This window comes from Macaca thibetana, chromosome 5, assembly GCF_024542745.1.
Source record: "Macaca thibetana thibetana isolate TM-01 chromosome 5, ASM2454274v1, whole genome shotgun sequence".
NCBI lineage: Eukaryota > Metazoa > Chordata > Mammalia > Primates > Cercopithecidae > Macaca > Macaca thibetana.
The window spans coordinates 89218727-89242265 of NC_065582.1; the positions used below are offsets into that span (position 1 = coordinate 89218727).

The 23539-nt window shown below is 38.6% G+C and overlaps 1 long non-coding RNA gene across 1 annotated transcript in view; it reads left to right on the top strand.

Moving 5' to 3' along the window:
* The first annotated feature begins 8496 nt into the window (after positions 1-8496).
* The window catches only part of LOC126955219 (uncharacterized), a 30421-nt gene continuing 15378 nt past the window's right edge, over positions 8497-23539 (top strand). The window contains exon 1 of the long non-coding RNA XR_007725845.1: positions 8497-8565. This is a non-coding gene — a long non-coding RNA (uncharacterized LOC126955219). The remainder of the gene's footprint in view (positions 8566-23539) is intronic.

Sequence of the window (23539 nt, forward strand, 5' to 3'; positions counted from 1 at the left end):
TGAACCAGAGCAACTCCATCTTAAATAGGAGCTGGATAAAATAAGGCTGAAACCTACTGGGCTGCGTTCCCAGACAGTTAAGGCATTCCAAGTCACAGGAGGAGATAGGAGTTCAGCACAAAATACAGGTCATAAAGACCTTGCTCATAAAACAGGTTGCAATAAAGAAGCTGGCCAAAACCCACCAAAACTAAAGTGGTGATGAGAGTGACCTCTGGTTGTCCTCACTGCTACACTCCCACCAGCACTGTAACAGTTACAAATGCCATGGTAACATCAGAAGTTACCCTATATGGTCTAAAAAAGGAAGGCATGAATAATCCACCCCTTGTTTAGCATATCATCAAGAAGTAACCATAAAAATGGGCAACAAGCAGCCCTTGGGGCTGCACATTCTATGAAGTAGCCGTTCTTTTATCTCTTTATTTTCTTAATAAACTTGCTTTCACTTTGCACTATGGACTTGCCCTGAATCCTGTCTTGTGTGAGAGCCAAGAACCCTCTCTTGGGGTCTGGACTGGGACTCCTTTTCTGTAACAACACCACCATCCATTTGTAATACAAGTTGGGAACCCAATAACATCATTGATCTTCTTCTTTCTCTCCCCAGTTTTGTCACTGAGTCTTGAGGAGTGGACATTTTTTTTTTTTCTTTTTAAAAGAGGTTAAATGCAGAAATAGAAATCTAAATTAACCTTTCATGCAGGCAGTTACTGATGAGTCTGATGTTGAATCACGGGCTAATACACAACATTCTGTGCTGGATTGTCTTCCTCTCCTTCTACCTTGCCCTCCTTCCCCTTGAAATTTCTTCCTTTATCATTTGGGAGGAAATATCCTCCTGGAGGCTCAGTAGGAAGTCCATTGTTTCCTGATACCTCACCACCTTTGTTTTTGGATATAGACTTAAAGCCAGGTAGATAGTTGTTTTCAGAGTGAGAATCAGGATGTGAGCAAAAGCATGTGTTTTTGGATATAGACCCAAAGCCAGGTAAATAGTTGTTTCCAGAGTGAGAATCAGGATGTGAGGAGCAAAGGTATGTGAGGTCCTCAGTTGAAGCCTAGTGAAGGAGAACAGATGGTTTTACGTTGCCAGAGTTCCCTCTGGTTCCTTAAGTTCCCAAACATGAGTCCTTGAGGATGTCAGGTACGTCTTTGTGGAATGCATGAGTTAATTGGCCAGTCTGGGGATGTCTATCATATTTGTAAGAGGGTACCACAATTTATGACTCTGTGGACTATTTGGCTTTATGCACGTTTAGCATATAAACTCCTATTTATAGCAAATGACTTACTATGGCTTCATTATTCACTCCTTAAAAGATGTTTTGCTTATGAAGTTACTCCCAACAGTGTAATAAAGACCATTTCAATGCAATTAAAGTATATTTTGATTTACAAACAAATGTTTCAAAGGCAGATATCTTCTGCTGTGTCAAGTGATATATATGGGGTGGAAGGAAAGGACAAATGGGCAGTCCCTGCATTGCTGGAAGAATCATATGTATACACACATTGAAAAAGGAGGAAAAAAGCTTTCTTTTAAAAGCTGATTGAAGCAAATCAGTTTATAGAACCAAATCCAATTTCTAAATCCATACTATCTTCATTGTTTATAGTGTGCAAATCTCTTTCTACGGTTTAATATGAACATAAATAAATGCAGTAAAGTTATTTATTTATATTTTCTTTCCCTTGATGTTTTGAGCTCTATGATAGCATAAAATCTCAGCATACAAAAGTTCTTAAGTGAAATGTCCTTTAAAAATTCCCAGCATCACTTAATGACATATAAATGGTTACAATACAAGCACTGGATTTTTCCCATACGACATACATTTTTCCTATTACACAGGACCACCCATGTTCTGATTTGATCCTAGCCATAAAGCAAAAGGGAACAATTTTGCCTGGCTGCAGTAGTTGGCTCAGCCATCATGCCCATCCTTGCACAAAGCCAGACCGGAAACTTCATTCTAACATGAATACTAGGTTACCTTTCTCTTCCCAGGCCATACATCTCTTTGACTAGCTTTCTCCATGTATGCATACCAAAAAGCCTCCTGGTGGTGGGGATGATTGAGGAGCAGGGAGATAAAAACACACTAGATAAATATCATTTTACAAATTATGAGGAAATCTGGGCTCTAAACTCTAATACAACATAAATTAGCTTATCCCGTTGGATTTTTACATAATTTTCTAGGGCCTTATATCTCATATTTACTAGTTTTAGTGATGTTAATGCTTATGGATGTGCATGGACAGAGCTATCTGATGGGTTTATATGGAGGCTAACTCTAAAACACATACCAGACTGAGACTGACCCTTTAAGAATTCCAACAGACTTTCCAGGAAAAACCTCTTTCTAACCCAGAAAATCCCATCCTCTATTTTTTCTTTCATTGAGCTCCATCTAATGGCAATTGCATGCTTTTCAGCAAGGAGGGAAATTCATGGCTTCCAGGTAAAGGGTAAACTCTCTCAAGGGTGTCAGGGGAGCTGAGTTTGGGCTTTCTCAGTAACAGTAGTAAGCCTTGGGGTTTATCATTTGCTGCATCAGGATTTTACTGATTGGATTGATTTCAGTTCAAGGCACAGAGAAAGTCAACGCAAGGGAAAGAATGTGCTTTAACTTAATCATATCATAAAGCAACATACCCCTGGTGCACAGCTCCAAGACACATTTGTCAGAGCCGTCCGGCTGTTCTAAATGCCAAGTCAGATAAGAAAATAGCTGACTTGAGACAGAAAACTCCAGGCAGCCTCTAGAACAGCCCTTTATTGCATTGTTTTATAACACTGAGGCATGTAGAAATGTGCAGAAAATGCACACGGCAGTGGGTATGCATTTCAAGATGAAAAGAGTAAGAGCAAAGATCTATGCCTCATTGGTCACTATACTGCTCATAGGAGTGGAGAGACCTGCAGTAACTGTTCCAAGGCTGTCATTCAGTAGCTGCTGAATGCACGCTCTGCTGAGTCACTGGCCTTGGCAAGTCATGTTGGCTGGGACCTGGTAGGCAGGTGATAGAGAAAAAAAACTGCTCTTTAAACTTAGCTGCTCTTTAAACTAAGCTAGTTCATTTTATAAGACACACTTTTAATTTTAGTTCATCTCTTTACTTCTTATGTTTGAGCCACTCAAACAATATTATGAATATATTTACTTATGAATGTCTTGAGTAATTACAAATAATCAGTCTCTAGGGAGAAGGAGACTTTGACTTTTTCTTCCCTCCCACCAAATGTGTAGGTACATGCAGACACACGCATGCACACATACACACACAGATGTATACACACACACTTACAACTGCCTGCCTAGGGAGAATTTGTGTTTTTTCCTCATAAATGCTGGTTTGGAGAAATTAAAGAATCCAATCCTAGATATGGAATAGTACAGAAAAAATGAGCAAGACCCATCCTAGGCACCCCTGTCCCATGTCTGTGACTAAAGGCCTCTGTTGTGCACAGCGCTGTCCTCGCATTCAGCGTGATCTCAGGCTACCATTCGAGGTGGGCTCCTCTAGGAAGCATTGCCATCTCCCACCTCAGGCCTTTCCACCAACTTGTCTAATTGGAAAGATTTTCCATCCTCTGAGTGAGCCAAAAAGTATTTCCGCTGAAAGGCTGTGCAAGGTGGGAATGATACATCCGGAAGCAGCTGTTGGAGTTCCAAAACACCCATCAGGCCAGCTGGAGGTCCCTTTATTATCTCTTTGTTATTGAGATGAAGTTGCTCCTTATAGAAGAAACTGGCTTCTCAAGGGCATTGCATTTCAAGTGTCTTACTATATTTACCCACATCCAGTAGGAGTGACTTTGCTCTTCCAGTCAAAGGTGAGTGATGATCACGATGCCTTGAATATAAAACATGACCTAAGGGCTGGGATTACAGTAAAAAGAGGCCCCAAATGCAGTCATATATCTCCATTTCAATGAATTTAGGATCATCCTCCTAGCTCCCCAAACCAGATACTTCTTTAATATCTCTGCTACTATTTTGTTTTTTGGCCATAATTTTTTGTTAAGAAGGAAATTCTTGTCCTGGACAGCGTTCTCCTAGAGGGCAGTAGAATAGCAATTTCTGTAAGGAAATCAGGCTTTAAAGAGAGAGCAGAAGTCTCTGTGTCCTTCTATACTGATCTTCTTGCCTCCCTTCGAAGTGCCAGATTGTTGCTCAGGAGGAGTTCGTAGCATCAGAGGAACTGATCCTTCACTTATAACCTTACTTCTTTACCCCTCCACAGAAGGCAAGCTCCAAAAGGATTCATTAGCATGCAGACTCCCTTATAACCAACACCCACACTATGTCTCAGACCTAATGGTAATAATGCGGGCCCATAATCCTCTTCCTTCCCCAAAACAGGGGAAGGTATATTTCCTCAATTCTTCTCATTCATCCACCCACCGGGAAGATTTCAGATTGGCCTAGAAATAAAAGGCTCAGGATATGAGACAACAACACTTAAGCCCTGCTATTCTTCCGACTGCCACAATTTAGCAGTGCTTAGGATTGACTATGCCATCTTATCAGATATTCATTCAGCCTCAAATAACAGAGCTGTCCCAAGAATGGCTTACCTTCATGAGGGTTATTTCCCAGAAACTTGCAGTTTATTTTATTGTCTGCAACTGTATCACCCCTCCAACTCTGAGAGACTCTAGGAAGTTGAGATTTTTAGTCAGGAACATTGTTACTTTGAAAAATACGAATAAGGAAGCTGGGGAAAGGGGACTGAATTTTGGGTAAGGAAATAGTAACTCACGATTGCTACAATTCCAGCATTCATTGTGCTTGGAAAATAGTAAGTTACACATATGTATCAAGTGAAGCCCTAAGATGTTAAAACAAAGCATGATCAAAGTCAGAGAAATTATCCTGATATGATTAGCCCTTTTGGAATGTTACATGTGACTAAGAAAGTGTACCCAAGAAAGTTTCATGGGCATAGAGTTAACTATAAAAAGCAAATAACTGATTCAGTTCTACTTGCCTCACTCTATGAAACAGAGAAAGAGAGAGAGAAAACTCAGAATAGGTCTTTAATATGATTCTAGTCATTCTTATAGTAGTGTTATAGCTCTCAAAGTTACATGGACCTTGACATTAGCTCTTTCCTCAATTATGTTTATGAATTCCAAGGGCAATGGTCCTCACCATGTTTCAGATCTGATATCATGTCTATCACTTCATAGAAAGCATCCCAAAAAAGGTACATGACTCATTGTTATTGCCTTGGGAGAGACTTCATTATTTAGCACCTTGATCACAGATAAGTTTTCATATAACAGAGGTGTTCGATGATGTCTTTGACTTCAGTGAAACCTTGACAATTCACTTCAACAAGGTTTATGATGCATCAACTGTATTCCAAGGACTGTGATTGGCCCTGAGAATATAGAAAGGGATACACTGCTTCTCTCCTCAAGCAGTTAATTATCCAGTGGTGAGAGATTGCTGATACGGTGAGCATTATCACAGTGTGCAAGCATGATGCTGTAAGATGCTGATGGAACTAACCTCATTTGGAAAAATATTCTCCAGGGTTGTTAGAAAGATCTGAGGTGGGTCTTGGGGCAGAGCAGGACTTTATCAAGTAGGAGGTGGTTGAAAATTGCATCCTTTTGCATTTAATTCATATTAAAATCTTTACATTAGCACCAGGCAAGAAAGAAATGCCAAGTGTGAAAGAAGTCTGTGTTTGGGAGAATAAAAGTTTGAATTTGAATTAAAATCATGCCTTTAAAGATGATTACTAAACTTGCTGAAGATATAGTCATTAGGCACATCACTGCCACAATCCTAAAATATATGAAAAACATTTTGCAGACTGATAAAACTTTCCAAAGACTAAAGATATAAACTCTCTTTTCCCTTGACCTTTGATGCAGAACATTGAGAGTCACAGGCAACCTTCCCATAAATTTGTAATTGTGAGTTGGGAATTGCCATTTGGTCCCTTGGAGAGCAAAACATTACCCAAACTAAGGATTCTCAGATTATAGTCTGCTTAAATGATTTCAAAATGCTTAAAAGGATATTTAAAAATTAAGTCAAGTATCTAGCAATTTTCTTCATAATGCAAAATGCTCAGATGTTTATAGAATTTACATTTGGAAAGTTGGAAAGGAGGTAAAAAGCATTGTGACCCAAATCTTCATTCAGACTGAAGCTTTGCCCCTGCTAGGAGAGAACAGCTGCTTCTGTGACAGTCTAAGAAAGAATTCATGCCCCCTCCAACCTCCACTCTAATCTCTTTTCCCTGACTAACATCAGGGGAGCAGAGATAATCTAGCTCAGAAGTCACATGGAGGTTGATGTTACAAGAGACCAAATATCCAAAGTGTAGTCAATCAAAGCACATGATATGGTTGTAGATGACTGACCCAATTGGAGCTTAAAATGATAGTACAGGCGAGATGCCTTGGCACTCTGTGTATAATAGTTAGATATTTTATTCCCTCCTAGATACTCTGTGTTGCTGTTTGTTTTTTAAACCCCAGTCAGCTTGGAAGTTTCAAGTTGTGTTTTTTCATTTTTCAAAGCTCTGATGTGTGTTCCACATAGAGGTATCCAAATTTAGCATATCTTTGGCTTGAGAGAGCGTGCTTACTGTTTTATAGCATATTTACTGTGGTGTTACTTTAACTTAGTTGTGGGTTGCAACCGAGCATGGCACAACTGCCTGTTTCATTGTGTGTGTGTGTGTGTGTGTGTGTTCTCTTGCACTGCTTTTCACCTCTTCACGGGAAATTTATACACAAGCCAGGCTGATGATTGGTTCCCTAGTGAGAGTAGCTCACACTGGCCTCTGGGAATGTAGGAAATGGAGCACCCTCAGTGTCTCTCAAAATAAGTTAAGCATTTATACATAACTTGTGTCCAAATGTTATCAGACAATTAAGACAAAAGGACATTTCAATATAATGAATTGAAATTGCAGCTTTGACTTTTGAACTGGAATCATTGAAATGTCCTACCCTCCCTTAACTCTGTGTTTTATAAAAAACTAATCTATTATAGGTATGACAGATTAAGGACAACAGTCTCCCTTGGTCCTCTCCAGCAGTTCCCTTGGTGAAGGTCCTCTCCTGTGTGACCATTAATGGGCTGGAGCTCCTTAGCACCCTAATATGCCTAACTGTACCCAGGGGCCAGAGCACATGCAAGGGAACTGAGGGTGACAGATGGGGAAGCAGAAATCCTTCTCGGCAACAACCATTTCTTCTAAGAGGCATTTTTCCTGTTTGACTGGCTCAGAGAGCATTCTTTTTTTTTTTTCATGGTGTGTAGACAGCTTTCTGCAACACCTATTTTCTCGTTTATTGAAATTAGGAATCAGATGTATATGAAAAATAGAAATATTCCAAATAGGTAATTTTAAGATTTATAGACCTCAAAAATAATGTAATATCAGTCATTTAAAAAACCCATTAATTCTGGGATATTCAAATATTGCTTGATACAGAGGAGATCTCTTAAATAGAAACTTTTTTTTTTTTTTTTTGATGGAGTCTCCCTCTATTACCCAGGCTGGAGTGCAGTGGCGCAATCTCAGCTAACTGCAACCTCCACCTCCTAGGTTCAAGCGATTCTCCTGCCTCAGCCTCCCAAGTAGTTGGGACTTTAGATGTGTGCCACCAAGCCCAGCTAATTTTTGTATTTTTCGTAGAAAAGGGTTTTTACCATGTTGGCCAGGCTGGTCTCCAACACCTGACCTCAGGTGATCTGTCTGCCTTGGCCTCCCAAAGTGCTGGGATTACAGGCGTGAGCCACCATGCCCGGCCTTCAATAGAAACATTTTGCATGATATTTCCTTGTTTATATATGAAAATCTGATATAGATCAAACAATAATCAACTGATTAGCAGATCGTACTATGTTGCTACTCTAGCCCAAGTTAATTGTTTATTTAAATTAGGATGTTATTATCTTTACAAGGTATGTTTGCTAGGGATGCCATAACAAAGTACCACAGACTGAGTAATTTAAATACGAAAAATTTATTTTCTCATAATTTTGGAGGCTAGAAGTCTGAGATCAAGGCGTCTGCAGGGTTGATTTCTTCTGAAACCTCTGTTCCTGACTACATTGTAGATGGCTATCTTCTCCCTGTGGCCTCACATTATCTTCCTTCTGTGTCCTAATCTTTTCTTATAAGGATATGAGACATTGGATTAGGGCCCACCCTAGTGACCTCATTTTAACTTAATTACCTCTTAAAGACCCTATCTCTAAATATAGTAAATTCCGAGGTTAGGACTTATACGAGTTTGCAGGTTGGTGTGGCTTGGCTGTGTCCCCACTCAAATCTCATTTTGAATTGTAACTCCCACAATTCCCATGTGTAATAGGAGGAACCTGGTGGAAGGTAATTTGATCATGGGAGCAGATCTTTCCTGTGTTATTCTTGTGATAGTGAGTAAGTCTCATGAGATCTGATGGTTTTATAAAGGGGAGTTTCCCTGCACAAGTTCGCTTCTCTTGTCTGCCACCATGTGAGATGTTTCTTTCACCTTCTGCCATGATTGTGAGGCCTCCCCAGCCACGTGAAACTGTGAGTCCATTAAACTTCTTTCTTCTGTAAATTACCCAGTCTTGGGTATGTCTTTATCAGCAGTGTGAAAATGAACTAATACAGAGGTACATAACTTAGTTTCAAATAGGAGGTATTAGCAAGCAAAATAAATTTGCAAATACATAAATTTTTCTAAGCTTACCACATTTCAGGCAATGGGATAATTGTTTTATGTCCATATATTTCAGGTACTTCTTACAATGACTTGAAAAGCTAGATTGTTAGAATCTCCATTTTACAAATGAGAAAAGTTGGGCTAAAAAAGTTCATTAATGTTCTCAAGTCTATAGAGAACGAATTCTCAAAACCATGTCTGTACATTGTCTCCAGAAAGTGCAAAAATTACTGTTATGCTCCTGTAGGAGTGAAGGGAACTTTCCTTCTACTCTAATGTTTTGATAATTTGCATCTCTGGAATAAACTGACAGTAGACAGATTAACAAGAGGAACAGCATACAAATTTACTACGTGCAAATGCCCAGGAGCCTTACAAAATATAAGACTCAAAGAAGGGCCAGATGGTTGAAGTTTAAATAGCAATTTTTTTTAAGAGACAGGGTCTTGCTCTGTCACCCAGGCTGAAGCGTAGTGGTGTGATAATAGCTCTCACTGCTGCCTCAAATTCCTGGGCTCAAGTGATCCTCCTGCCTCAGCCTCCTGAGTAGCTGGGACTACAGGTGCATGCCGCCATGCCAGGCTATAAGTGGTATTTTGAGCTACAGAAAGAAATAGAGGCTTAGGACTTCTTCATGTGAGATGTCAACACAAGCTGTGAAAGGGTGAGGGGAGGAAATGTATGGTAAGCAAAGGTGTTTTGTTATGCAGGTAGTCTCTCAGGTGACAGTCTGCAGAAGAATAGGTGGTGTCAGTGACCTTTAGTCTTCTTTCCTATGAGTTAATCTTCCCCGTTTGATGGACTTTTAGGGCAGGAGCTCATGACAATTACGTTCTTTTGAAAGGAACTTCCCTTAGTCAAATAAGCAAACTTCAGAGAAAGCCCCTCCCTGCACTTGGAGGAGAAAGAGGGATGAGAGATAGGAGGGCAGAAGAGGATCAGAGACCTTGGTTCTTCTTTCGTTCAAAGTACTCAGCATGCCAAAGCACCATACTTTGGGATATTGTTTTCTGAGCCCCAGCACTCCTTTGCAATTTACCCAAGTTTACACAGCTGGTTGGCAGCCAATGCAGGCCTCCTGATTCCTTGTGCAACACTGATATGCAAATAATTTTAAATAAATCTATAAACAAATGTAGTTTTTAGTGAAGCAGGAAAATTTCCCTGACTCCTTTGGGGGCTGGAACTAGAGTGTGAGCACGGGAACTAGCTGGTGCTTCAGTGCTAGCAGGGGCAAACTCCACTCACTTGAACCCGCTATGCTCTATTCCTTGCAGAAGGGAGTATGCAGGTAAGCAAGTGTAGGAACCTGGGTGAGTGCTTTTGGCTGTTGGCAGGAATGAACTCTGTATAGGCCCCGTGGCTGCATCTAGTGGGGGTGCCTGCAAACCCTGAAGTCCCAGAAGAGTGTTACAGTCCATGTCCTGTTAGCTTTGTCACATGTGGACAGTTTAAGTGTTAACACCTCAATGGAGGGTCAGTGTGACAGTCTTTTGCACCCGCACCCAAGTTCGCATCCAGTATCCAGGAAGAATGAGGTCACATGAACAAATTTGAAGGATGGTAAATGTGGAGGATCTTATTGCCAATGAAAGTGACACTCAGTGGGAAGGGGAGATGAAAAAGGAATAGAGCAGGAAGGTAACTTTCTCCTGGAGTCTGGCTGTCTCCAGCTGGACTCCTCTCTGAAGCTACACCATCAAGCTGTCCCTCTGAAGTCAAGCCGCTTCTCTCCAACTGTAGCCTCTGACATCCATTGTTTCTCCTCTCTTCTGCTGGTGGAGCCTGCGGTTTTTATGGACACAGTATGTGGGGCAGGGCAGGCCATAGGTGGTTTTGGAAAAGGCAACATTTGAGCAGGAAAACAGGAATGTATGTCCTCACCTTGGGCTGTGGTTCCAGGCTCGCAGGTGGCGCCCTTGCCAGGGACCTGCCCTCTTCTGCCCAAAATTTCCCTGCCTCCTGTCCCTGTCATGACTACTCTGCTTATTAAAAACAAGGACTTTACTTTTTCCTTCTGTTAGTTAGACTTTTTAATTTTCTAGGAACAGAGCATATTGAACAGGATGAGATCTTAAAAACTGTCAATGCTTTGCTTGTTAACCCAGTTAATTAGGGCTATGGAAAAGGATATATACCAGCAGGATAACCAACCATCCCAGTTTGCCTGGAACTGAAGACTTTGCCGGGGTATGAGAGTTTCTATAGCTGAGATAGTCTTAGTTTAGAAACAGAAATGGTTTTAGAAGCAGAAAAGAAAAGAAACTATCTTAGTGATCAGAGAGCCAGGCCTATTAAGAACTAGGTGATCCGTTTGAATAGAAACAATAGAGACTCCTGAGAGACTGATATGCAAATGGACAATGTCCCGACCATATATAAAAATAAAACTTTGATCCACAACTTGTAGCAACCTACTCAGGAAACCAGCTCCGTATCTACAATGAGCAACACAAGAAGCCATCCTGCTGTAAGTGAGACCTACGGGAAACCAGATTGCTATCTCTAGTGATGATCCAGGAAGCTAAACAGTAGCTGCTACAGCAATAGGCCCAAAATAGCCAGGACTTGGTTAATAATTGACAGCATCCCTAATTTTTATCTCTGCTTCCAACTTAGGACCAAACAGAGAAAGCTGAATATATACCCCTAATTAATCACATAGGACAACCTGATTCTGGTTAGCCCACCTATAGCTTCCCCAGGCCAACAGCCTCCAATCAGTGCATGCCTGAAGCCTTCCCTTTTTTCTCTTGTAAAGCTTTCCCACTTCTTTGCTTGCCTTTAAATCTCTGCCAAAACTCAAGGGATGATGCAGACTCTTTTGCTGTAGCAAGCTCAGAATAAATAACCTTTGCTTTTCTCATTTGGTTGGTCTTTGTTTATTTCCACAATCCTGTAACTATCCGATGGGTTCTTCCTGCTCACTGCACAAACAAAATCAACTCACCAAGACCATGGCATTGCAGTAAAGAAAGAGTTTAATTGACACAAGGCCAGCTATGCCATGTGGGAGACTGAGTTATTACTCAAATGAATCCCTGAAGGCTCAGAGGTTACAGATTTTTCAAAGATAGTTTGGTGGATAGGAGGCTAGGGTAGGAAGCATGCTGATTGGTTGGGTCAGAAATGAAATCATAGAGAATCAAAGTTGTCCTCTTGTGCTGAGTCAGTTCTAGGGTGGGGGTCACAGGACTGGTTGGCATGTCTAGGTGGTGCCATCTGGTTGTCAGAAACGCAAAAACCTGGACAGACATCTCAAGAGGCCAATCTTTGTTCTACAATAGTTATGTTATCTTCAGGACTAATAGGGGAAGTTGCAAATATTATAACCTCCAGAATAATGACTGATAATTATTTAGAATTCAAACCCCTCTCATCCTCCTAACTTGGTGTCCTTTCATTAAGCTTTACAAGAACAGTTCAGGATTTAGAAAGGTCTATTATTATGTAAACTATAAATTAAATTTCTCCCAAAGTTAGCTTGGCTTATGCCCAGGAATGAGCGAAGAGAACCAGCCTGTGAGGCTAGAAGCAAAATGGAGTCAGCCATGTCAGATTTCTCTCACTATCATACTTTTGCCAAGGTGGTTTCAATACATCAACAGGCTTCATGTATTGTCACATCGTTGACTCTCTGGTGTTCCAGCATTGTGGTGACTCAGCATTTTATCCTTACTGCTCTTACCTCTCCAGCTGCCATAGAAAATACCCTGTCACCTTTGTGGTCCCAAAGCTTCTATTTGATGCCTTATTCCTGCCTCCTTCAGGTTCTCTTCTTCTCCACTAGCTGCATTTCTCCTAGAGCTAAACTCCCGAAGAGATAGAAAATCTGACTGCAATATGTATTGAGCACCTAGTGAGCATCCTTATTATGCATTGTTATGGCTCCAGCCAACTTGTGAACTGCAGGCCAGACTACAGATGGCTGCTTTTGGCTCAAAAGCCTATTTTGAGGCAATTAGCTGTGCTCATTGTAACACCATCATGTGGTTCAAAGCATGGCAGTTTATGCATAAAGTATCATTTCATTCAAAAGGTGTATGTGTACACTCCATGTATTCTCTACTTTTTTTTGTTGTTGTTTCCAAGAGCTCCTTTTCCCTATATATCTGGAAGTAAGAAGCTTTGAGTAAGTGCTAAATCTGATTTGGCAGATTTTTATCCCTGCCTTGTTACTACTGGGTTTTCTTGAATAGAATCTTACAAATCAGATTCCAAATGAACAACATGGCATTCTCTCACCTTACTGAATAGCCCTTTGCATATGAATAGTTGTTATTAACTCATAATTCTATAAACTACTTCCTTTTCAAAGGAATTTGAAACAAATAATGGCTACTTCTAATTCCATTTTTCATAAAGTTCTTCAAGATATTTAATCTTGAATTACTTGTATTCCCTTATTTGTCATTTATTTCTCATATTTTCTGAGTACCTAATAACTTTCAGGCACTATATGATTATCTATCTGTTATATAGTCTGATTTGCAAAGCAAAATTTTTATGCTTAAATCTTCAAATTACTTCACTGTAGTTAAATCGATAGAGGAGTAGTCAGAGAAACAAGCATAATTTCAATAACAGAAGGTCACTAGGCTTAAGGGTTGCAGTTTTAGGATCTAATCTGCATTGCCCATAGAGATGAGAACTCCTATTTTGTGGCACACAACTAATCTAGATTACAGGAAGATGAGTTCCAGAGGCAAAGGGAAGTTGCTAGATTCTGTCTTAATCCCGCAGTCACCCAATTCTCTTAATTTTTAGCTCTGTAGTCACTAGACAATTAACTGGTCTTTTTTCCAAGTAGTTTTTCTAATGGGAACTATAACCTGCAGACCAGTTAAAATTGGAGTTTACTCTTCCTGGCAGCGGTGTTTCTCTCAGTGTGCTGATAACAAGTATTTCAATGTTCAAATTTTTATTTCCTGAGGGTGATTTGCTTGTTTCAAGATCTTATCAAACCTGAAGGAAAGAAACTTAATCAGCCCAGAGGTCCTCTCTGACCAGAAAAGAGATGATACACCATGGAGTGGACATTCCTTTCATGTCTTTCTTTGGTGCTGAGTATAGATGCTAGGGCGTATAAGGAAGTATGAATGACAGTAGTTGGCTCATTTCTGAAAAGCAATTGGTATTGTGAGTTTATCCAAGGAAGACCCAGATAGAGCAGATCTAGGAATTAAGACAGGACTGTAGCATTCTGCTATGAGAGCCAGATGGGTCAACACTCAGAAGCACAGAGCAGATAATTGATATGTGTGTGTGTGTGTGGGTGTGTGATCCAACTATAGAGAGGTGTGTGGGCATGGGAAGTAGGAAAGGGAATTGGGAATGACTGGAATTGCGGGAAAAAGAGTTTCATTTTCAAAAGCCCAAATCCAGGTATTGGGTTCAGAAAACAAGCCCAGGAAAAATTATTTCTTCAAAAACTAAGAACTGAGAAACAGACCCTAGCAAACTTGAGGCAATTAAGAAGGGCTTGCTGTTTCCATTCTGTACCACTTACTACTCTGCACAAGGTATGGGCCTGTTTTGAGATTTCTATCATAAGTTAAATCCATTCTTACACCTTTTCTAAATCTTGCTGTAGGTTTGAGAAACAGAGTAATATTGAGGGCCACTGCTGTGTGCACAAAGCTGCAGCTTATGTAAATGCTCTATTCATCATTGCTCAGCGATGGCAAAGGTAATCACTGATAACCTCCGCAGGTTTAAAACTTCTCACCAGCTGCCAAATGACCATAAAAAATATAGTTGACATATCTGCAGAGGAAAATTCCAGACTGGATGACATTTACAATCCTTAGCTGCCCTGATTCTCTCCCACTTTTTTGCTTTGCTTTACCTTTTTGCTTTGCTCTACCACTGTCTTTCCAGCATCCTTAGCTAGAATGGTCCCTGTCATCTGCACACCACATCCTTATTCACACACTGCCCTTCTCATCCCAACCATGCTGCCACCAAGGTAGGAAAACTACTCTTACTTCACCTGAGCAGGTTAGTCTTTGACTCTAGCATAGAATTGGATGGCACAGAAAGCACAGCTTTTTTCACCTTACCTGACTAAACCTCACCTCACCTCACCTGACTAAACCTAACCACATGTATCTTAGCTAGAAAGCATTACTCCCCCTTAGTTCCTTCTTGTTCGCACCCTGTCTACGTTTACTAGATTAAATAGATGTGGATTCATGCTGTTAAAATTATGGTAACGGTCTCATCCAGAATTTATTCTGAACATCATTTCCAGGTCTGGATCCCAAGGTCGTGTCTCAGAGTCCCAGGGTGCTCAGTCACTGTGTCCTCATTTCTGCCCTACTCACTGTCCCTCAGGAAGAAAGTCATTTCTCAATGTGTTCTGAAGCTTTCTGTCTTGAGCCATCACCATCTCACTGACTTCATTCATGGTGGGCTGTATGACATTGGGGCCCAAAATATTCAGCGTTGTGCCCTCATTCATTTCACTTCAGCTTGTATAATTTACTTGATACTACATGTTTACTACCTAGTGAGATACTAAGATTCATTTCACCCTCAAAATAAGCTCAGCTTCCTCATCTACTATTCCAAATTGGCATCAGGGCCAAATCTTATCATTATTTATCTGTCTTTGATGACAGATTCCATCTATTCTTATTTCAAATATCTATTAGTTACTTCTGACTATGGGAAGCAGAATGTCTGTCTTTTCATTTTGAAATTGTCCACTCCCATATGGGTTCCCTAAGTTCCTATTTCCTCTCTGAAAGATGCCTTTAAATCTTAGCTCATTTTCAGAACAAGGAGATTCTCAATGAGTAACCAAACTTATGTCAGCAGCTCTACTCATTGCCCCAGGTTGTGCTAGGTGACTCACCCCTGAGGAAAGTCTGAAATGTCATTTTCTAGTATCCTATACCCCCATTATTTAGCAACAGCAAAACTATTTTACACTGACTATAAGCACAACAGATATGGTTTCCATCAAAGGAAAAGAAGAGCTAGTTACTGAGAAATTCAAAGTATCAATTACTCCTTAAGCTTAATATCAGAAAGAGCCCATAGTCTCTATTTTGAAGGTGGTATTCCTGGTCCACAAGACACACTAGTATGCCTCAATAAGATGTTTTTAAAATAATGTACTACATGTAAACTGCCGCTCAAAGAATGTAAACAATTGAAATCATCATACAATGATTCAGGAAAAGTAGGAAGTTATTTTAGAATAGACCTAAACTTCTTTTTTTTTTTTTTTAACGGAGGTTCGCTCTGTCACCCAGGCTGGATGGAGTGCAGTGGCACAATCTCGGCTCACTGCAACCTCCACCTCCCATGTTCAAACAATTCTCCTGCCTCAGCCTCTCAGGTAGCTGAGATTACAGGTGTGCACCACCACGCCCAGCTAATTTTTGTATTTTTAGTAGAGATAGAATTTCACCATGTTGGCCAGGCTGGTTATAAACTCCTGACCTCAAGTGATTCACCCACCTTGGCCTCTCAAAGTGCTGGGATTATAGGTGTGAGCCACTGCTCCTAGCCTAGACCTAATCTTTACATTAGATTTTTGGCACACAATGCTGGTTTCATTCAAACATTAAACTTCACTACGTGTATAGGAATTTAATTCACTCACAAGCATTGTGTAAACTTTTCAGATTTATGTATTTTTTACTAAAAAAATTTATTTCTATAGGTTCTTATGTTTTTGCAATTATTATAATTAAAGTACATTCTGTATTTGCTATGTTATCTTATTAAGAAAAGATTAGAGAATCTATATTCTGATGAGTCAACATAGCCAGTTGGCTAGTCAGAGACGACTCTGTGTTCATCAGTAGCAGCTGTGACAAGTATTTATGTCAAAGGGAAGCCATGAGTATTTGTGTAGGCATAAGATTAATCAGGGGAAATATTAATCAGAGGAAATGTATAACATGTGAATGATGACTGTAAGCCTTCTACTGAAAAATTACATGAGTAGTTCTCCAATTTTTGCTTTAATATATTTTAGCTTCTTGGTAACACAAGCAAGATAATTCTTTAATTCTATCAGAAATACAATTGCCTATCTTGGTTTAACATTTGAATTTTCTTCTCAGGAAATGTTATGGCGTGAAGCAAACTGTATTAGAAGATGCAACTCTACGTCATGTCTTAGCCTCAGCAGAACAGTAGTCAACATGATCTACTGAAGCTCAGACATGATATAATAGGGTTTAAGTTCTCTCTTCTGTTCTTCTTCAAACTAAAGTAGATTACTTTCACTTTACTATTTTTAAAAGTATATTTTATAATAAAGAAATATACCTCCATAAATGGTAATGGAACAAATGTTATCCACATTACAAAATTATTATTATTGGATCCCTACCACCTGCCACAAACAAAAATCAGTCCTAAGTAGACTAAAGATTTATGTGAGGAAGACAAAAATATAAACCTTTAGAAGAAAATATAGTAGGATATCTTTAAAAATTGGAATAGAGAAGATTTTTTTAGACAAAAGTAATCCAAACCATGAAGGAAAATACTAATGAATTCAACTACATTAAATATAAGGACACTTTCTTTTCCCCTCCCTCCTTTCTGTCCTTCCATAATAATGCTACTCAAAAACTATAGGGACCAGGGGCCTAAGCAAGGAAGACACATCTTAACAAAGGCAGCAGCATCTCACAGAGGTGTTGGGTGCTTTTATGAGAAAGAAACACCCAGTTCTGTAGCAGCCCAGCAAGGTCAGTAGATTGCTTTCATATGAGGACTGACCAAATATGTAAGCAGACTGAGAATAATGGGAGCCAGATTTCACAAAGTTGGAGAAAAAAGTTACAATTACAGAAAACGGGGAAAGCTAATATAAACCCCAAACTTTTCAATATGTGGAGGTCATAAAAATAAATATATTCATACATATGTAAGTGTACATGTGTGTGTTGCTCTCTGCATGGCATATTGCTCATTTGGAAAATATTGCTTCACTGAGATACGCAGATCTTCCAAATTTGACCCTTTTTATTGTATAATATCAAATAAACACATTCTTAATAAAGCCACTAATCAGAGAAGTCTTTATGTATTGGGAAACTGTTTCTTTACTGTGCAGATGCAAGTTTTCTAAATTCTAAATTTGCTTAAAAGCTTAACACAGAATTTTGTCGTTAGCCTTAAAGACTGCCTGGATTCTCTAGAGAATACACCTTCCTGTCCTTGCTAGATTGGAGCAGAGGCAGTCACTTAGCTATGAGGAGGTGTGGGGAGGCTACCTGGGAATCTACATGCTCTTCACACATACTTTTATCACTTCTCACTATATTTCTCACCACCAACTTCCACAGTAACTGGTGCATCCAATGCTTGGGACTCTCCTTGGTGCTGCTGGATGAAATGGCTTGCTATTTGTGAGCATCTTCCTTTGCATCTTAGATGCTTACATTTCAGCTTTCTTTACTATGCCTAGCCAACATCTCATCTTCCAAAAGTTTATTGACATACCTCATTTCCTGTAATCTGTTCTCTTTTTAAATTGTGGGTTTAGAATATTTTTATTCTTTTATTGTTGTTTTAACACGGATTGGGGGAGGAAATAAATATTTGTGCTTAATCTGCCATGTTCAAGGCTCCTGCAGTAAGAATGTAATTTTAAAATTTGTCTTTCTCACCTCTTCAAACAAAACCATCCAAGCTTAGAGGATTCATGTCTTAGATTGCATTCATAATGTAAAGAATATCACTCATCTTTCTTTGATAGTGAAATTGTGAGACTTCTTAGTGGTACAGGTTGCGCATCACAAATCCAAAATCTGAAATGCTCCAAAATCTGAAACTTTTTGAGTGCTAACATGATGCTCCAAGGAAATACTCATTGGAGCATTTTGAATTTTAGATTTTCTGATTTGGGGTGCACAACTAGGATGTATAAAGCAAATATTATCATCTGAAAAAAAATTAAAATCTGAAACTCTTCTGGTTCTAAGCATTTTGGGTAAGAGATACTTAACCTGTAGAAGGCAATAGAGATTAGGAATGCAAACAGTCATTTTTGTGTGTGCTAATTTTCCCTGTGGATTAAGGCTCCTTTCTGGGTGTAAATTGTCGTTCAAATCTTGTGCCCACTTTTAAATTGGGTTGCCTTTTCTTTTTAAGTATTTCTATTCTGGGTACAAGTTCTTTGTTAGCTATGGGTATGTAAATATTTTTCCCATATATGGTTTGCCTTTTCATTTTAATAGTGTCTTGATGAATAGAAGTTTTAAATTTTAATGAAATCAATTTTTTCTATTTTTCGTATATAATTAGTACCTTTCGTGTCACCTCTAAGAAATCTTTGCCTCTCAAGGTTCCAAAGATGTTCTCTCTTATGTTTTTCCTAGAAGCTTGATAATTTTTGCCTTTACATTTAGGTGTGTGACCCATCTTGAATTGAGTTTTATGTATAATGTGTGGTTGAAGTTGAGGTTTATTTTTTTTCCATGTATTTATTCTAGTTTTTCCAGCTCCATTCGTTTAAACAATTTTTCTTCACCTGTTGAATTGTCTTGAAACCTTTATAGAAAATCAACTGACTCTGTATATAAGGATTTATTTCCCATCTCTCAAATCTTTCCCATCCATTTTTTTGCCTATATTAATGATAATTCTAAATTATTTTAATTACTGTAGCTTTATCATAAGTCTTGAAATAAAATGTAAGTGCTCCAACTTTTTGTAGAATCATACTGTAATTTTCTATAAAAATGCTTCAGTGTTTTGATTGTGACTGGGTTTAACCTATAGATCAATTTGGGAAGAATAGACATCTTAACAGTATCGAGTTTTTTGATCCATGAACATTCTATATCTCTCCATTCATTTAGATTTTTAAAATTTATTTCAGGAATATTTATAGTTTTAAGTATAGAGATATTTTATATCTTTCATTAAATTTATTCTGAAATATTTTGTGTGTTTGTTGCTATAATTTAAAAATATTTTCCAATTGTTTTTGGGAAGTACATAAAAATAAAGTTAATTTTTTGGTATATTGATCTTATTTCCTATGACCTTTACAAATTCACTCACTAGTTCTAGTACTGTAGTTTTTAAAAATAGATTTCTGGCCAGGCATGGTGGCTCACATCTGTAATCGCAGCATTTTGGGAGGCCAAGGAGGGCAGATCACTTGAGGTCAGGAGTTCGAGGCCAGCCTGGCCAAGGTAGTGAACCCCGTCTCTAGTAAGGATACAAAAATTAGCCGAGTGTGGTGGCATGCGCCTGTAATCCCAGCTACTTGGAAAGCTGAGGCAGGAGAATTGCTCAAACCCGATAAGTGGAGGTTGTAGTGAGCCAAGATCGCGCCACTGCACTCCAGCCTGGGCGACAGGGCAAGACCCTGTTTCAAAAATAAATAAATACATAAATAAATATAAATAAAAGTAGATTTCTTCATAATTTCTAGATGAAAAATCATGTCATCTGGAAGATAAATATGATTTTCATTTTTTTCTTTCTAATTTATATATTATTTTATTTCCTTTCCTTGCCTTATTGGGGGATTTTTCAACCCTAGCACTGTTGACATTTTGAACCTGTCCTGTGCATCATAGAATGCTTAACAGCATCTCTGACCTCTACCCGTTAGGTAACAGTAACATCTCCTTTTCCCCAGAGTTGTGAAAACCAAAAATGTCTCCTGGCATTGCAAAATATCTCTTGCAGGGCAAAATCATCCCCTCGAGTACCACTGCCTTTTTGCATAGACTGGGACCCCAATGACATGTTGAAGAGAAGTGGTATAAATGGACATCCTCGTGTTGTTTTTAATCTTAGAAGGAAAATACTCAGACTTTTGCTATTAAGTAAAATGTTGGCTGTGGGTGTTCTTGTTATATATGCCTTTTTATCAAATTGAGAAAGATTAATTCTAGTCCTGGTTTACTGGGCTTTGTTCATTTTTTGGTCATGAATGGATATTGGATATTGTGTAATGTTTTTACTGTGTGTATGGAGATGACCATATGATTTTTCTCCTGTGTTTCGTTAATATTGTGAATTGCATTCTTGATTCTTGAATGTTAAACTAAAGTTACATTTTACTTAGAGTGTATTACGCTTTTTATGTATTGCTGTATTTCAGTTGAAAATATATTTAGGATTTTTGCACCAATATTCTTGAGAAGCATTGGTCTGTAATTTTCTTTGTTTGCAGTATTTTTGTCAAGTTTTGGAACCTAGGTATGGTATCCTCAAAAAGTGAGTTGGAAAGCTGGAAAATTTGTCATATAATTATCTATTTTCTAGAAAAACTTGTGTAATACTGGTATTACTGTTTGTTTAAAGATTTAAGAGAACTCATCAATGAGCCCATTTGAGTCATAATTTTGTGTGTGGGGGAAGATTTCTAATAAGCAATTCAATTTCTTTATTAAATGAAGAGTTATTAAGATTTTTGATTTCTACTTCTGTTGATTTTGATAATATTTGGTTTTGTGGGGAGGAATTTGTCTTTTTCATTGAATTTGTCCAATTATTGAACTGGTTCTTGATTGGATCTGTCTCATGCTAATTTTGGTATATAATATTTATCATATGAACATATATTTATATACACAATTAAAATTAATTAGACCAAACTAGGAAATCATCCTGGTTTTTCAGTCTTTGCAATGACGGTTAATAAATAACCTGAACAGGGAAACTAAGTGTTGATTATTCCGGTTAATATCTTTGTTTGTGGAAATAAGATATATTTTATACAAACTCCAAAGTGTGGTTGATTGGAGTATAAACTCAGTTTCATATGAATTATTACATTTTTGTTGTGTTTTTGTTTTTCATTATAGCCATCTCTTTTTTAATATAATTTAAGTTCTAGGATACATGTGCAGAATGTGCAGGTTTGTCACATAGGTATACATGTGCTGCACCACATGCATGGTGGTTTGCTGCACCCATCAACCCGTCATCTACATTAGATATTTCTGCTAATGCTATCCCGCCCCTTGCCCCTTACCTCCAAACATGCTCTAGTGTGTGATGTTCCCCTCCCTGTGTCCATATGTTCTCATTCTTCAACTCCCACTTATGAATGAGAACATGTGGCATTTGGTTTTCTGTTCCTGTGTTAGTCTGCTAAGAATGACGGTTTCCAGCTTCATCCATGTCCCTACAAAGGACATGAACTCATCCTTTTTTATGGCTGCATAGTATTCCATGGTGTATATGCACCCCCTTTTCTTTATCCAGTCTATCACTGATGGGCATATGGGTTGGTTCCAAGTCTTTGCTATTGTGAATAGTGCTGCAACAAATATACGTGTGCCTGTGTCTTTATAGAAGAATGATTTATAATCCTTTGGGTATATACCCAGTAATGGGATTGCTGGGTCAAATGGTATTTCTGGTGCTAGATCCTCGAGGAATCACAACACTGTCTTCTACAGTGGTTGAACTAATTTGCGCTCCTACCAACAGTGTAAAAGCATTCCTATTTCTCCATATCTTCTCCACCATCTGTTGTTTCCTGACTTTTTAATAATCGCCATTCTAACTGACATGAGATGGTATCTCATTGTGGTTTTGATTCACATTTTTCTAATGATCAGTGATGATGAGCTTTTTTTCGTGTTTCCTGGCTGTACAAATGATTTCTTTTGAGAAGTGCCTGTTCATATCCTTTGCCCACTTTTTGATGGGACTTTTTGTTTTTTTCTTGTAAATTTGTTTAAGTTCCTTGTAGATTCTGGATATTAGCCCTTTGTCAGATGGATATATTGCAAAAATTTCCTCCCATTCTGTAGGTTGCCTGTTCACTCTGATGATGGTTTCTTTTGCTGTCCAGAAGGTCTTCAGTTTAATTAGATCCCATTTGTCAATTTTGGCTTTGTTGCCATTGCTTTTGATGTTTTAGTCATGAAGTCCTTGCTCATGCCTATCTCCTGAATGGTTTTGCCTAGGTTTTCTTCTAGGGTTTTTATGGTGTTAGGTATTACATTTAAATCTTTAATTCATCTTAAGTTAATCTTTGTATAAGGTGTAAGAAAGGGGTCCAGTTTCAGTTTTCTGTATATGGCTAGCCAGTTTTCCCAACACCATTTATTAAATAGGGAATCCTTTCCCCATTTCTTGTTTTTGTCAGATTTGTCAAAGATCAAATGGTTGTAGATATGTGGTGTTATTTCTGAAGACTCTGTTCTGTGCCATTGATCTATATATCTGTTTTGGTACCAGTACCATGCTGTTTTGGTTACTGTGGCTTTGTAGTATAGTTTGAAGCTAGGTGGTGTGATGCCTCCAGGTTTGTTCTTTTTGCTTAGGATTTTCTTGGCTGTACGGGCTCTTTTTTCGTTCCATATGAAATTTAAAGTAGTTTTTTTCTAATTCTGTGAAGAAAGTCAGTGGTAGCTTGATGGGGGTAGCACTGAATCTATGAATTACTTTGGGCAGTATGGCCATTTTCACGATATTGATTCTTTCATCCGTGAGCATGGAATGTTTTTCCATTTGTTTGTATCCTCTCTTATTTCCTTGAGCAGTGGTTTGTAGTTCTCCTTGAAGAGGTCCTTCACATCCCTTGTAAGTTGCATTCCTAGGTATTTTATTCTCTTTGTAGCAATTGTGAATGGGAGTTCACTCATGATTTGGCTCTCCGTTTGTCTATTATTGGTGTATAGGAATGCTTGTGATTTTTGCACATTGATTTTCTATCCTGAGAATTTGCTGAAGTTGCTTATCAGCTTAAGGAGTTTTTGGGCTGAGACAATGGGTTTTCTAAATATACAATCATGTCATCTGCAAACAGAGATAATTTGACTTCCTCTCTTTCTATTTGAATACCCTTTATTTCTTTCTCTTTCCTGATTGCCCTGGTCATCACTTCCA